The sequence below is a fragment of the Dasypus novemcinctus genome, chromosome 1, assembly GCF_030445035.2.
Source record: "Dasypus novemcinctus isolate mDasNov1 chromosome 1, mDasNov1.1.hap2, whole genome shotgun sequence".
In the NCBI taxonomy this organism is placed as follows: Eukaryota; Metazoa; Chordata; class Mammalia; order Cingulata; family Dasypodidae; genus Dasypus; species Dasypus novemcinctus.
Window position 1 is genome coordinate 40,673,529 of NC_080673.1, and position 17,322 is coordinate 40,690,850.

Sequence of the window (17,322 nt, forward strand, 5' to 3'; positions counted from 1 at the left end):
ATTGGAAGTATAGTATTGCTTTTCACATTGATGTTTTAGTGTTTGTGTTGTACCTTCCATGGACATATTGCAGTGGAAAAGGAAGTGATAGTATTAAGTTTTCAATTGTGATAAAAACTGTGGAAAAGATATAGTTGAGAGAATTACTTCCTATGTTACATGTCAAATGTGGTCATTAAGAAGATATGTGTGGCCTATTTAGGGCTGAATTAGCGCAAAAATGCCATTTTGTACTTTTCAGTGTTCACTTGTGATTTTAGCCATTGTAATAGGTGTGTAGTTGTATCTCATTGTTGTTTTAATTTGCAATTCCATAATGACATAGGATGTTGAACATCTCTTCAAATGCTTATTACCATTTATATATCTTTGATGAGGTATCTATTCAGATCTTTTGCACATTTTGTAATTAGGTTTTCTTATTGTTGAGTTTTAAAGTTTGCTTGCTTATTTTAGATACTAGTCCTTTCTCATATAGGTGCTTTGCACATATTTTCTCCCTGTCTGTGCCTTGTGTTTTCATTCTATTTCTCTTAACAGTATCTTTTGTAGAGTAGAAGTTTTTAATTTTAATGAAGTTGAATTTATCAGTTTTTTTTCCTGTCATGGATCGTGCCTGTGGTATTTGCCTATATTTTCTCCTCTGTTTTCTTATAGATATTGTATAGTTTTATGTATTATATTTTGGTCTTATTCATTTTGACTTAATTTTTGTGGCAGGTATAAGGTCTCTGTCTACCTTTTTTTTTTTTCGTCTTGTGGCTGTCAGTTGTTCCACCACTATTTGTTGAAAAGACTATCCTTTTTCCACTGACTTCCCTTTGCTCCCTGGACAGAGATGAATTGACTGTATTTTTGTTTGTCTGCTTCTGGATTCTTTAGTCTGTTCCATTGATCTGTTTGCCAATACCACACTGTCTTGGTCACCGTAGCATGTAATTCTTGAAGTCTGGTATGGTCAATCCTCAGACTTTGTTCTTCCTCAGTATTGCTTTGGCCATTCTGAGTCATCTGCCTTTTCATATACATTTTAGAATCAGTTTGTTAGTTTATTTAAAATAACTTGCTGGGAATTTGTTTGAATTGCATTGACTACATAGATAAGTTTGGCAGAATTGACGTCTTACTAATAATGTATTTTCCTATCTATGGACAAGGAATATCTCTCCATTTATGTAGGACTTTGATTTTTCATGAGAGTTTTGCAATTTTTCTCATATAAAGTCATATTTCCATTTTTTTGGTGTTAATGTAAATGGTGTTTATGTTTTTCAGATTCCAGTTCCAGATGGTAGTATTCCAGATTGTATATAGGAAAGCAATTGACTTTTTAAAAAAAAAAAATTTCTCCCCCCTCTCTCCATTGTCTGCTCTCTCTGTCCATTTGCTGTGTTCTTCTGTGTCTGTTCTCTCATTAGACAGCTCTGGGAACTGATCCTGGGACCTTCCAGAATGGGAGAGAGGCGATCATTCTCTTGCACCACCTCAGTTTCCTGGTCTGCTGCATCTCTTATTGTCTCTCCTTTGTGCCTCTTTTTGTTGTGTCATCTTTCTGCGTCAGCTCTCTGTGTGGGCCAATGCTCCTGTGCAGTGCAGCACTCCTTGTGTGGAGCAGTACTCCACATGGGCTAGCTCACCCCACGGGCCAGTTTGTGTTCATCAGGAGGCCCTGGATATCAAACCCTGGACCTCCTGTATGGTAGGTGGTAGCCCAATTGCTTGAGCCACATCTATTTCCCACAATTGACTTTTCTCTATTAACTTTGTATCCTGCAACCTTTATAATTGCTTATAAATTTCGGGAATTTTTTTTTTTTAATAGTTTCTTTGTGGTTTTCTATATAGACAATCATATCATTTGTAAACAAAAACAATTTTATTTCTTCCTTCCCAGTCTGTATGCCTTTTATTTTTTTTCCCTCTCATTGCAATAGCTAGGATTTAAATATGATGTTGAATAGATGTGGTAAGAAGGGATATCCTTTTCTTTTTCCTAATTTTTTTGGGACGGTAGATAGCTGTAGGTTTTTTTGGTAGATCTTCTTTATTAACGTGGTGAAATTCTCTTTTCTTAGTTTGCTGAGAGTTTTAAAAATTAATAAATCATAAATGGGTGCTAGGTTTTGTCATATGCTATTTTTGCATCTCATTATATGCTCATATAATTTTTCTTCTTTAATCTATTGATCTGATGGATTGCATTAATTGATTTTTTAAAAAGATTTATTTATCCCCCTCCCTTGCCGCTTGCTTGCTCTTTGCTCTCTGTGTCCATTCGCGGTACATTCTTCTGTGTCTGCTTGTTTCCCTTTGTTGTATCATCTTGCTGCGCCAACTCCCCACAGGCGCGGGCCATCAGCTCTCCATGGTCATGGAACGCTTGCCTTCACAGGAAAGCCCTGGGAAGTGAACCCAGGGCCTCCCATATGGTAGACAGGAACCCAGTCAATTGAACCACATCTGCTTCCCACATTAATTGATTCTTGAATGTTGAACCAGCTTTATTTTTCTTAATCATTTTTTTGGTATTATTTTTTAACTGTCTGTAGGAATAGTGGTGATATTTTCTGTTTCATGATATTTACAGTTTCTGTTTTCTTTTTCTTTCAGTTTGCTGGGTGTTTATTAGATATTTTATACGGCAAAGAACCAGTTTTGGGAGATGATTTTCTCTTGCATCTTTTGTATTTAATGATTTGTGCTCCTTATTTACTTCTAATTTTTTATTTAATTTTACTTTTTTTTTTTGAAAGAGTGTATTTGGAGAAATCACGGCAAATTGTGAGAACTAACACAATTATAACTTTTGTTTTTGTTTTTGATTTTATTGATACATATTAATAAAGCATAAAATCCATCTCAAGTGCACAATCATTGGTATTTGATATAATCACATAGTTGTGCATTCATAACTTCAGTCATTATTAGAGCATTTTCATTATTCCAATAATAATGATAAGCAAAAAACAGACAAAGCTTTCTACCCCTTAAAAATCATCTCTTAATCTCAATCTTTAATTGGAAGCACACTTTCTTGTTTTCTAATATAAGCGTACCCCTTGAATCACAGATTTTGATGTTATATTTTCATTATCATTACGGTAAAAACATTTTCTTATTTTTCTTTGATTTCTTCTTTAACCCATAGATTATTTAAAAGTTTGTCCTGACTATCAAGGGGAAATAGGACTTCAGTTACACAGTGGAGGTAAAGAAGAATTTTCCTAGAATACAGAAAGATTCCAGGCTATGGAGTCTTTTAGTATTATCATGCTCTGTGATTAAAGTTACTGGAAAACTGCAAGTACCCAATCCTGGCAGGACTTCTTTTGACCCAGAAACTTCAGGAATGAAAGTTTGGGTCACCCTAGTAGGCAAAGAACCATGGCCAATTAAGGTGCTTGCTAAGGATAAAGGGCATAAGGAATGAGTAGTGAAATAAGGTAGTTATAAATATGAGCTATGACCACATGACCATTTACAGTCATGAGAACTGTAAGCGATTATGGCTATTTCGTCCTTGTTTTATTGTATGTTTGTATTTAACATAAAGCAAATATCTTTTTTTCCCTTCTTTATCTTACCTCTTTATCATATGACATAAGCCGTAGTAAATTCATGTAACAGTTTTTTTTTTTTTAAAGATTTATTTATTTATTTAATTTCCCCCCTCCCCTGGTTGTCTGTTCTTGGTGTCTATTTGCTGCGTCTTGTTTCTTTGTCCGCTTCTGTTGTCGTCAGCGGCACGGGAAGTGTGGGCGGCGCCATTCCTGGGCAGGCTGCACTTTTCTTTTCACGCTGGGCGGCTTTCCTCACGGGCGCACTCCTTGCGCGTGGGGCTCCCCCACGCGGGGGACACCCTTGCGTGGCACGGCACTCCTTGCGTGCATCAGCACTGCGCATGGCCAGCTCCACACGGGTCAAGGAGGCCCGGGGTTTGAACCGCGGACCTCCCATATGGTAGACGGATGCCCTAACCACTGGGCCAAAGTCCGTTTCCCCATGTAACAGTCTTTAAGTTATAGGATATGAAGGACTTGGCGCCCTATTCTGGGGAAAGTTAGTGCTTTTCTGGTTGGATACTTGAGTGTTGTTTGGTGAAAATATGACTGTTACTGTTTTTATTTAGAGATTAAGTGTGGTTTAAGGAGGTGTGTGTATTGGTGCCAAGCTGACAAGAGGTGAACTGTGATCATTAAGTTCATATGTCAACTTGGCCAGATTATTGTGTCCAGTTGCTTGGTCAAGCAAGCATTTGCCTGGTTTATACAGTGAGAATATTTTATGGATTTAAATCATCAGTAAGTTGATTGCATCTTTGGCTGATTATATCACAATCAACTAAGGAGATTGCCTTCAACAACAAGAGAGGTCTCATCCAATCAGCTGAAGGCCTTAAAAGGAGAATTTCCTTCTCTAATTCAACAAGCCAGCTTCTTCTGGGGAATTTCATTGAAAACCTTCATCGGAGTTACTTACTTGTGGACTGTCTTTGGAATTTGCATTTACCCATCCCCACAATCACTTGAATCAAGTCCTAATCTAAAAAAATCTCATAATATTTACATTATACACACATACTTATCTCCTATTGGTTCTATTTTCTCTAGAGTACCTGACTAAGGCAATTATTGAACTCTACCCTTGTTTGGATCATTATTTCTTTTTTGGATTTTCAGTAATAGGAAAACCAATCTAAATCACAATTCAAAATCATGTTTCAAATATACGTTTTGATTTCGGACAGGTTCAAATCCTGGTTCTGTCATGAATCATGAATATAGTTATAGTTTCAATATAGTCAGTGAACTTTCTTAGTGATTAATTCCTTAAATTCTGTTAGATTTCCTAACATTTGTTGGCATCATAATTTTTTCCCTAATGTTACATAAGATGTGAACTCCTGTGATAAAATCCTATTTGGGAATAGTGTGTCTTTTGATTTTGCTACCTTTTTTTTTTTTTTTTTTAACTTAGTTATGTAATTATGGTCAGGCAAAGGTCTTGTCTGAAAAGATGGTTTAATACAGACTTGGAGGTTTCAATAGATATAATTTACAGGTAGTCTTTTTGTCTTTTTTTTTTTATTAAGTTCTCAGGGCCAGGGATTGAACCTGGGACCTCATATGTGGGAAGCTGGCACTCAACCACTGAATTTTTTTTTTTTTTAAGATTTATTTATTTAAAATTTATCCCCTTCTTCCCCAGATGGTTCTCTCATCTGTCTGCTCATTGTTTGCTCACCTTCTCCAAGAGGCACCAGGAACTAAATGCAAGACCTCCCACATGGGAAGCAGGTGCCCAGCAGCCTGAGCCGCATCACTCCCTGCAGGCTGTGGCATCTGCTCATTTAGGTGTCTAGCTTGTTGCGGTGGGTGTGGTGTTTGCTTGTTTTCTTTAGGAGCACTGGAACCCAAGCCTGGGACTCCCATGTGGTAGGTAGGTGCCCAACTGGCTGAGCCACATCCGCTTCCCTACAGGTAGTCTTTTTTTTTCGTCCCCTGCCTCGTGGCTTTTTGTGTGCTGTCTGCTCTCTGTGTCCATTTGCTGTGCTTTCTTCTGTGTCTGTGTTTATTTTTTATTTCCCCCTCCCCTTGTGGCTTGCTTGCTGTCTGCTCTTGTGTTCATTCGCTGTGCACTCTTCTGTGTTTTTGCTTGTCTCCCTTTTTTTTTTTTTGGTTGTGTCACCTTGCTGAGCCAACTGTCTGTGGTGCTTGAGGGCTGGGCGGTGCTCCGCGGTGTGTGGGCGAGCCTACCTTCACAAGGAGGCCCCGGGACACGAACCCTGGGCCTCCCATATGGTAGACGGGAGCCCAACTGATTGAATCACAGCCGCTTCCCTACAGGTAGTCTTTTAGTTCTGAATAAAATAAAATAGGGATATGTTTCATTTAATTTGTGTTTAGTGACATGTATTTATATGGTAGCCATTCATTGCCAGTTAGAGTTAGGTTATTACGAGGTATCTCATTGTAGGAATTACTTATAGTAATACCTACCTCAGAAGGTATCATGACAGGCATATGCAAGGCTATCTGGGGTCGGGGGTATTATAGTATGAATGTGTCCTGTGGTGACCATCACTAGAGGTATCAGGATAATGGAGAAGCAAGTAGGTTTGATTCCCAGAGCCAGAATCCAGTTTGTGGACATATACTCCTGTCATTAGGTATATAAAACTATAAGATTTGGTTTTCATCACACTCATGTGAAATGTAAGTCCTACCATCTAGTAATTGATAAAGTAATTCATATCATTGTATATGCACTAAACATTTTTATCTTACCTTGATGTAAATAGTATATTTGATAAAATAGAAATATGCTGTTTTATCTGCATGTTGTAGCACTTTAATGAAAAAGCAAGTGAGAAATATTAGACTTCTGATTTGGGTATATAAGCATACATGCATTTGTTGTATTTAAATTTATTTAAGAATTGAGACAATTCTGATAAAAATGAAATATGAAACAAGCAATTAAGGATTGACCATGAATAATTATAAACTTTTCTGACATTGAGAAGTTAATTGTAAAAAAAAAGTTCATACCATACAAAAGCAGTAATTCATAAAAAAGGAAGAATTAAGTTATACATAGAAATAATGTGGGAAGCAGACTTGGCCCAGTGGTTAGGGTGTCTGTCTACCACATGGGAGGTCCGCGATTCAAACCCCGGGCCTCCTTGACCTGTGTGCAGCTGGCCCATGCGCAGTGCTGATGCGCGCAAGAAGTGCCGTGCCACGCAGGGGTGTCCCCTGCGTAGGGGAGCCCCACGCGCAAGGAGTGCGCCCCGTAAGGAGAGCTGCCCAGCGCGAAAGAAAGTGCAACCTGCCCAGGAATGGCGCTGCCCACACACAGAGCTGACAGAACAAGATGACGCAACAAAAAGAAACACAGATTTCCGTGCCGCTGACAACAGAAGCGGACAAAGAAGAATACGCAGCAAATAGACACAGAGAACAGACAACTGGGGTGGAGAGAAGGGGAGAGAAATACATTAAATAAATAAATCTTAAAAAAAAAAAATGACTAGGTGCTTGGATTGTTTAATAATCCAATTAATGAAAAAGAATGAATCATGAGTATTTTGGAAAAATGTTTAAATATATTGCTATTTGAAATAAAATACTGTCATATGATATAAAACTGATAGCACAGAAACAATGACATTTATGATTGGCTAATGAGTGTCTTCAATTAAGAATATTTAAGACAAGTCACTGCATAAAGAAAAGTTGAAATGAGGTGAAATCTCAAGTTAGTATACAAAAGAATCTTGGTAGGGACTTCCCCACATTTGTCAACCATCTCAAAAATTTATTTGACATTACTACTGACAGGTTTTGAAGTTCAAAGTTTCTAAACTTTCAATAATAAATAACAAATTTCTGTCAACTGTTAGAGGAAACACTGAATTATCCTCCTAGTCTGTCTTTAAGAAATACTGTAAAATCTTCATTGTATGAAGAGTCAATCAAAGCCTCATCAACAGAAGTGTCAGGCAATTAATATAAATGCTGTTTTTTCTGGATCATATCTGTATGGTTTATGTCAACCTTTTAAATTTAATATTCTGTTGTTTTTTATTTTCATTTTACATACATTTCTAATTTTATATTTTAAAATTTTGTATTCTTTTAAACTCTCCAGTTATTAGTGGCTTCAGGTTTCTGAAAATCTGGATTTACCTCTTGTAAGGGGATATAGTACAGTTGTTGGTGGGGTCTGTTGGAATTGTGGAGCTGATTTAGAAAGATGGGTCTTTCTGAACAGGTGACACTTAGAACCAAGATCTGATTGAAGTCAGGGAGAGAGCCTCATAGATGCTTGGGGAAGAACAATCCAAGTAGAGGTACTACAAGTTTAAAGGCTCTTTTGTGGAACAAGTCTGGTATGCTAATTAAAAGGGGTTGGGGCCCAGTGGTAGGAGATTGGCAGTTGGAGGATGGAAAAGAAAGTAAGGGCCTAAATTTAAGGTAAGGAATTTAAATTTTTATTCTAATTATAATGAATATTACCACTGAAGAGTTTTCACGTGTTGAGATTGGCAGTAACACTCTCCTCCATGTAGTTACTTGGGAGTTCATACTCTTTTTTTTTTTCTTTTAGCTCTGTCATCCTGGTCGTGTTTTATCCTCCTATTTTTCCAGGTGTGGCAGGAAGGGGAAATAAGATGGATACCTCCTCTTTTAAAATACCCAACCCAGAAGGGCATATATTACTTCCAAAACTCCTGTTCCTTTGGTGAGAGCTTAGTTATGTGTAATAACAAGGGAGCCACATGCTCAACTAAGAATTTCATTTGGAGAATTTGTTGGTGTCACACTAATGCTTGCATGTCTGATTTATTCTAATTTCTGCTATTCCATAGGATTGTACTATAGCTTACTATTTAAGCATCTCCTTGTGCTAGATTAAGGTCATTTTGAAGTTCTTGGTATCACAAGCATGGCTGCAGCAAGCAACCTTATTTTTTCTCCTTGAATGTTAGGGTAACTATGCATTCATAGCCAGGTATACATACAACATCTTTTTGCAAAACATTTAGAAAGTAAGTTTTAGATATCCTGACATTTACCTATGGAATACTGAAATTTGTAACATAAGTATATGGTTTTCCTCATATACAACCTTAATAATAATAATGCTGTGAAAATTAAGTATAATTCAATGAAATCTAATACGCCATATCCAGTTTTCCTAATTGTCTCCTTAAGTCTTTTATAATCCTCACCCTAGCCCTTGTTTGCCTTTCCCTCCCAGGCCTGCTTGCCTAGTCTATGATTCAATCCACGATCCAATCCAGGGTCAATTATCATGGGTCTGTAGTCTCTCTTAATTTGAATCACTTCCCTTAATTTTGTGTGTTATAACACTTTTGGGGAAGTGCCCAGCCAGGCACCTTTGTATAAAGTCCTACACTCCCATATTTTTTTTCCTGGTTATTTCCTTATCACTAGGCTCAGGTAAATATTTTTGGCAAGAAGACAACACAGGTGATAGTGTGTCCTTTTCTGTGTATCACATTAGGAGTCACATAACATCAGGTTCATGTTAACTTGGATGACTTTCTTAAAGTGGTGACAGTCAGATCTTTCTATTATAAAAATGCCAATTCGAGGGAGTTATTTTGAGTCATATAAATATACTGTTTCCTAACAAGTTTTCAACCAATGGTTTTATTTTCCATTGATTATTTTGCTTGAATCAGTTATTACACTAAATTTTAATTCTTTATTTACAAACACTAATTAAAAACTTGTGTGGTATTTCAGATTTTAAAATGTTAGACACCACTAATATATTAAATCATACTATCAAGTAGCTCTTGAAGAACATCTCCTTTTTCTTATAAATGTAATGTCAGTGCCCTCCAGCAGTGACCACCAGGAACACACCTGTGAGGTGGACAAATTGGGTTTATTACTCATTGCATTGTAGGAAGAATCCATGCTATGGGGAAGTATGGAGCATCTCGTTAAGAGGGCTTAAAGGATTTGGGCTTTGATTGGGTGAGTCTGTGGAGTATACATCTTTTATCTCTCTTATCTACTTACACAAGTAATATACCACTCCCCATCAAGTAGGAGAACCTTACAACAGTATATTTCATTTTACCCTCTCCTGGCCTTTGTGTTATTGTTGGCAGCCATATGATTCCTACGGATGTTGTAAACGCCACAATTCATTGTTTTTATTTTTGCCTTAAATATTTAGTTATCTTTCAAGAGATTTAAAAATACGAAAAAAAGCTTTCTATATTTCCTACATATTTACCATTTTTGGTCCTTTTCATGGCTCTGTAAAGACCCAGACTTCCGTGTAGTTTAATTTTCCTTCTGCCTAAAGTAGCTCCATTAATTTTTCTTCTTGTGCTAGTCACCTGGTAATAGATTCTTTCGGCTTGTGGATGTTTTTTGCCCTTTTTTTGAACAGTGTTTTTGCTGGGTGTATAATTCTAGGTTAGCAGTTTCTTTTCCCCAACCTTAAAAAATGTCAATATATTGTTTTCTGGCTTCTATGTTTCCAATGAAAAGTCAGTTGTTACTATTTGTTACTCTGTTTGTAATGTGTCTTCTTTCTCCGGCTTCAAGATTTTTTCATTATCTCAGACCGTAAGTAATTTGTTTATCATGTACCCTTGTGTAATTGTTGTCATTTTCCTTCTGCTTGAACTTCATTGAACTTCTGGATCCATGAGTTTATAGTTTTATCAAATTTGAGAATTTGGAGCCATTCTTTATTCAAATAGTTTTTGTCTCTATTCCCTTCCTTTTCAGAGTCCATTTACTCAGGTAATAGGCTGATTGTCATCCTATAGCTCACTGATGCTCTGATTTTTTTTCCGCCTCTCTGTTTCTTTTTGGATACTTTCCTTTCTGATGTTTTCAAGTTTACCAGTCTTTTTTCCTGCAATGTCTCATATGCTGGTAATTATGTCCAGCATATTTTTAACTCAGCAGTTACATTTGTTATAACTTCCACATGCCTCTTTAACATGTATTTGCTGTTACTTAGCTTCTTGGATGTATAGAATACTGTTAAAATAACTTTTTTTGGTATTCTTGTTTATCACTTTTATTATTCATGTCAAAGGTTGGTCTGCAGACAAATCCGGCCCATTGCTTGTTTTTGTGAATAAAGTTTTATTGAAACACAGCCACACTCATTCTTCATGGTTATCTTGTATATGGCTGCTTTTTTACTGCGATGATTGAGTAGTTGCAATAGAGACCATATTGCTGCAAATCTGAAAATATTTACTATCTAGCCCTTTAAACAAAAAGTTTTCAGTCCTGATAGTTATCATTTCTGGATCCATTTATTGATTTCCTCCTTTGTTATGGGCCGTATAGTCCTTTGCATGCCTGGCAAGCTTGGATGCTAAACAGTTACAATTTAATAGTTGGATACTGAATTTTTTTTTTTTTTTTTAATATGCCTATAAGTATTTTTCAGCTTAGTTCTTGGGACTCAGTTAAGGTACTTGGAAATAGTTTTATCCTTTTGAAGCTTATTAATTAAGCTAATTCTTCCCCATTACTCATTAATACCCTTCTGAGGTTTCTTCCCCATGCTCCATGTATCACTGAGTTCTCTTCCTGATACCCTGTGTTTCCCATGTGACTTTGAGAATGTGACCTTTTTCAGATAGAAATTGTTCTGCCTGTTCCTTTCTCATTGTTCTTTTCCCAGAGTCAGGTAATTTTCTCACATACATCTGAAGACTCAAGGGGAACCCTTAATGGAAAGCCATAATCTCTCCATGAAGCTCTTTCTTCTCTGATAGCCTCCTTAGCCAACAGTCTTTCAGTTCAGGTGTTCTTCTTCCTGGCCCAAACAGCTTGGAATCTCTCTCTAGAGAGTAAGCTGGAGCAATCTTAGGGGTCATCTTGTTTATTTTCCTTCTCCTAGTGATCACTATCCTGCCCTGGCTCCTTTTGTCCTGTGTCTGAAAACCATTGTGTCACATACTTTATCTTTTTTCCCCCCTGCTTAAGGAAGCAGGTTCAATCAGGTCTTTGTTACTCCATCTTGGTGAAAACTTAGAAACATGTTCTTTTTGTTTATGGTCTTTTTGACTTAAGACTGGATAGTTGCAAGCATCATGTACCTGGTGTTACCATTTTAACTGCCAAAATAATCTATCTCAAGTTTTATATTCTTTATGCTACTGATTGGGAAACCTCCAAACATCTTATTTTGACTAGGCAGATCTTCTTCCAAAATGGATGGGTCCTTGGAAGACATGGCAGAGGTGCCTGGTCTCTCACTTTTATGGGTTTGCTATACCCAGTGGTGTCTGCTATATCCATATGATACCTTACCTGAAACCCTACTTGTATTTATTTATTTATTTCCTCTATGGTCAGATTCTCACATTTGTCTGTGGTGGTTTTTTTTTAAGTTGCTAGATACAGGGAAAATTTCTATTCTTCGAATTGACCTTTTACCTTTGGCTTCATTTTCTTATTGCTGATACATGGAAAGGCTAGGTTGAGAAGCAAAACCTTCTACAGTAACTTCTTTGGGTGCCACTTGCTGGGTTAAATTTCTCACACAAGTAGCCCTTTTGTTATTATAGGAACACTTTTGCACAAATACCCTCTCTTCATATTGATCTTATTTCATATATGTCAAAATAAAATTCATTATAGGAACACTTTTGCACAAATACCCTCTCTTCATATTGATCTTATTTCATATATGTCAAAATAAAATTCGGATGTGGCTCAACTGATAGTGTGTCCGTCTACCATATGGAGGGTCCAGGGTTTGATTCCCAGGGCCTCCTGATCTGGGTGGTGAGCTGGTCCACACACAGTGCTTGCTGCCACATGCAAGAAGTGCCATGCCACGCAGGAGCGTCCCTGCATAGGGCTCCCCCACTCACAAGGAGTGCACCCTGCAAAGGAGAGCTAGCTCCCTGTGTGAAAAAAGTGCAGCCTGCCCAGGAGTGGTGCTGCACACATGGAGAGCTGATTAGCAAAATGGCGCAACAAAAAAGAGATGGAGGATCATACAAGCAGATGCAGAAGAACACACAGTAAATGGACACAGAGAGCAGACAACGGGGGGGAAGGGGAAAGGGATGAATAAAATAAATTTTAAAAAAAATTCTTCAAGTAAAGAAGTATTTCATGGTCTTTAGTGAATTGTCCTAGTGGTAGCTATTCTAGGCTGAAATCCTTTCTCAGTTAGCCTGGTTTCTCACATCTCTAATATATGATAAATGTAATTTTACCTAAGATTTTACTATTATGATTTTCTTTTCTTTCTTTCTTGAATACCTTTCCTTGAACTTTACTTTTCTTTGTGTGTAATGGAAAGAAGTCTGCCATTGGATTTGTGAGATCAAGGTTTTGGTGAATATCCCTTAATATTAGGGAGCTACAGTTTTGTCATCTGTTGTACATTTGGTTAAAATTTCGTATCTGAGCAGATCACTTCTATCGAAAAATTTATATGAATTTTAAAGCTTAGCTCTTTCGTGAAACCTTTTGTGACTAACCCTATTTTGTTTTGCCTTGGCAGTCATCTGTGTAAAAATTTGCTGTTCTATCTGTAAGTTCATAGAGTACTTTCATTTTAACTAAAGTGAGAGATTTTTATTCTAATTTTAAAAATCAGCATTATCTTCTTCAGAGCAAACTTCTTGGTGTGGAATATATATACTTATTCTAGAGACATAATCATTACTAATCTTTTTGCATCTTCCCTTTGAACAAATGGATATACAAAAGTAACTGCTATAAAATTTTAATTTCTAGATTTTCATGATGTTTTTTAAAACAAATTATTTTAGCAAACACATTTTGAACTTATAATTAAAATGATTATTTTTAAGAAACACACATTGATTTTATTCACATATGCCTATTTCTTACTGGAGAAAATTATTTAGAAAGTGGAAATGCATTGTTTTTTAGAATGATTTCAAATGCCAGTTTTTGTTAATGGCATTATTTATTAGTATGATATAATTTGTAAACATCCAAGCATCCAGGCTTTGTTTATTCCAAATATTTTTCTTCTTTATTTTAGGATTTTTTTTTTTTTGGGGGGGGCGCGAATATATGAGACATGAGCATATTTTAACCATTGCTAAATTGAGGTTCACTGTTTAAATTTAAAACAAAATTTGTGTTATTTAAATAATGTGGAATTCTTAAATATTATAGTTCCCTCTTCTGTCTTTTTGGAGCTATTACACCATGTTAAAATGTTCAAATTCAGGTTCAACAAGTGTTTGAGAATTACCAGAAGATTTAATTTGCTATTGGGTTCTCTAGAATTAGGACTTCTCTGTGTGCTACCTGTTTCTAGTATTTCTGTTGAGGTTGGAATTATTCTATTTGGAATAGTCATTATCAAAAGTTATTTGTAGGAACTGGGAAGGTTGGAATACATGGTAATTGACACAGTGAAGAAGCAAATAGACAATTTCAGGATATAGGACAAATCATATGGTTTCTGCAGGAAGTCAGTGACATGAAAAAAAAGGAAATTTAAGAAAAATAATAACCACATTCAAAATGTGGTTCTTATTTGGATTTTCTTTAAAACAAATTAACTGCAAAAGACATTTTTGAGACAATCTGGGAAAGTTGAATATCAACTTGGTATTAGTTGAGAGTCAATTTTTTTTTTGTAATTTTTTTTGTTTAGAGAAGTTTTAAGTTTATAGAGATAATCATGCATAAAATATTTAAAATACAGAGTTCCCATCTGTTACCCTATTATTAACACCTTACATTAATGTGGTACGTTTGTTATAGTGCAACATATTTAATTTTGATGATGTATTGTAGTGATTTTGAGATAATGTAAGGCAATGGCCATATTATTTAAAGATACATAATTAAGTATCCTGGGCGATGGGGTGGAGGTGAAGTGACATAATATCTGGGATTTACTTTAAAATAGCTTTTAAAAAAAGGAAAAAAAATAGAGTAGTATTGGCCATATCTTGAGTAGCTGTAGAATGTGGTGACAGGTATATTGGAGTTCATATATACTCTCTCTTCTTTCTACTTTTATACAGATTTGAAAATTTTCATTTAAAAATTTAAGGCTTTTGTCCCCTATCCACGTACCTTTACTATTAATGCCCACCCCCACCCCTATAACATTTTAAAAAAATGTTCTTAAACCTTTAAAAATTTTGTTTATATTTCTAATAAGAGAATGAGGTTTTCCCTGGCCACTTCATCCTTCCTAGTTTGTTTTTCTCCTTAATAATTATCATCGTCTAACATAGTTAATATTTGTTTTGTTCATTCTGTCTCTTCTCCCACTGGAACATAAGTTCAATGAAAAGAGGAGGAAGGATGTTGCGTTATCTTTATTACCCTGAACCATACCTAGGACATGCTTAGTAAATATTTGGATGACTGACGGAATGAATGAATAAAAACCAGAAGACAAAACTGAGGACATGGGGTTTGGCTAAGGACAGAACCAAGGACTTTAAAGTGGAAAATTGGGCTAGGATATAAACCTTTTGGAAGATAGAGAGTCATGTTTAATTGTTTTTTCATAGTCTTAAAAGTATTGTTTTTCATAATCATCTATTAATGAAACATAATCCTTGTCTATTTAAAGTGTGTGTATTTCTTTTTAGAAAGAAAATTATTTAAAACTAGTTATTTTGTACAGGAATATAAGTTTTAAAATCATTCTTATAGTTCCTTTTTATATTAAAAAACATGTAATCTCATATTTCCCCTTAATAATTGATTTTCTCTCCTTTTCAATAAATTTGTGTTTATAAGTCAGATTTTTAATTCGTGCATGAAAATGATTATTAGTTGTCTCCTTAAATAAATAAAATAGATATTGGTATTTAAATTACTGTGAGACACAGTATGATTATCTTCAGTATTTAGGATGACTGAAGTGGAAGTTAAATATTAAAATGACAGCAAAAATTATGAAACATTTAATAGTTGATATTCAGTGATGAATGTTTTTAGAATCACTGCTTTTAAAAACTACTGAAGTAACTTTTATAAACAAAAACTGTAAGCATGTCTTGATTAAAGGAAAAAAATGAGCAAAAGTTTTAGGTGTTCTCAGTTTTTTTTAGTTTTTATATTTTAAAAAATTCTTGAGAACCCCAAAGAGTTTTCACATTTATAATATTTACCCTATTAAAAACTAAAACTGAGAAATTTAAAAAGCATTTATTAAATTCATTTAAGAATAACAGTTACATGTTTACACCATTAACATATTTTGAAAAATAGCTGTGTTTTTCTTGAAACAAAACCCATAAGATTCCTGAAACAAACAAAAAAAATAATGATATGAATGGCATTGTTTTACGTTTCTACAAATATTTTAAAAGTTTGGCTTAATGAAGACAGTCAGATTCTCATATCTACTTCTTTTAGTCTGTTGTGGTATCATATGTCATATATAGTCTCGGGAAAAACTTCACTCTACACTCATGAAAGATTGAGAGTAAAACACATAAAAAACATCTTTGAAATCATTTTGATCTCAGACCCCCAGGACTTCCTAATCCACATTTTGGGAACTGCTGAAATGATTTCTCACTGGGATCTTATGTTTGGCAATATAGTGTTTTAAATTAAAAGTTAATTGCTTTGTAAAACATAAAGTCAATCAGATAAGTTTTTATTTGATATGTGTTTCTACTTTTGGGGTACCATGGAAGTTAGCTTGTGCTTGTATAGATGAATACATTGGGGCATTGTGTAGGGGATGCCTTGTTGTAGGGTCATGCTTGTAGATTTCACATCTCTTAGACTACCATTTAATAGAATGGTCACCTTGATTTTTAAACTAGTAGATGTTATTTTTTTTAAAGATTTATTTACTTTTGATTTATTTCTCTCCCCTTCCCTACCCCCCCAGTTGTCTGCTCTCCGTGTCCATTTGCTGTCTGTGACCGCTTCTATCCTTAGAAGCAGCATTGGGAATCTGTGTTTCTTTTTGTTGCGTCATATTGTTGTGTCAGCTCTCTGTGTGTGCGGTGCTATTCCTGGGCAGGCTACACTTTCTTTCATGCTGAGCGGCTCTCCTTACGGGGTGCACTCCTTGCGCATGGGGCTCCCCTACGCGGGGAACACCCCTGCGTGTCAGGGCACTCCTTGTGCGCATCAGCACTGCGCGTGGGCCAGCTGCACACAGGTCAAGGAGGCCCAGGGTTTGAACCGTGGACCTCCCATGTGGTAGGCAGACACCCTATCCATTGGGCCAAGTCTGCTTCCCAGGAGACGTTATTTTAACAGGCTTTTTTTTTTTTCCGAGTGAAGTTGTAGGTTACAGAACAAGCATGCATAAAATACAGGATTCCCAATATCACCCTATTATTAACACCTTACATGGTGTAATTGATGAAAGTATATTTTTATAATTGTACTATTATCTATTTTTAGGATTCACAGTTTGTGTTGTGCAGTTCATGGATTTTTTAAAAAAAATTCTAATACCATATATACAACCTAAAATTCCTCTTTTTTTTTTTTTAAGTAAGTTTTTGACATTGAGTTATTTGGTATTTGGCATTAAGGGGAAAACACAACTCTAAAATGCAGTTTATTGAAGAAATGATTATGATGCTTAATTTTCATTAGTGAGAAGTATTTATTTGTTGCCTGGACAATTAAAGATAAATATTAACTACGTTTTCCTAAACAATAACGTTTCCTCTAATGACATTTTTAAAAACTTTAACTTTGTTGGTTTGCCTTCTAGCCCATCTGTATGTTATCTAAGAAACCACAGTACATTATATTAGCTGACATGGAAGGAAATATAATAAATAATAAAAGTAGCCTTTATTGCTTC

The 17,322-nt window shown here is 35.6% G+C and overlaps 1 protein-coding gene across 4 annotated transcripts in view; it reads left to right on the top strand.

The window, feature by feature from the left end:
* FBXW7 (F-box and WD repeat domain containing 7) overlaps nucleotides 1-17,322 on the top strand; it is a 239,613-nt gene that overhangs the window by 87,072 nt on the left and 135,219 nt on the right. The gene's annotated exons all lie outside the window — the stretch shown is intronic.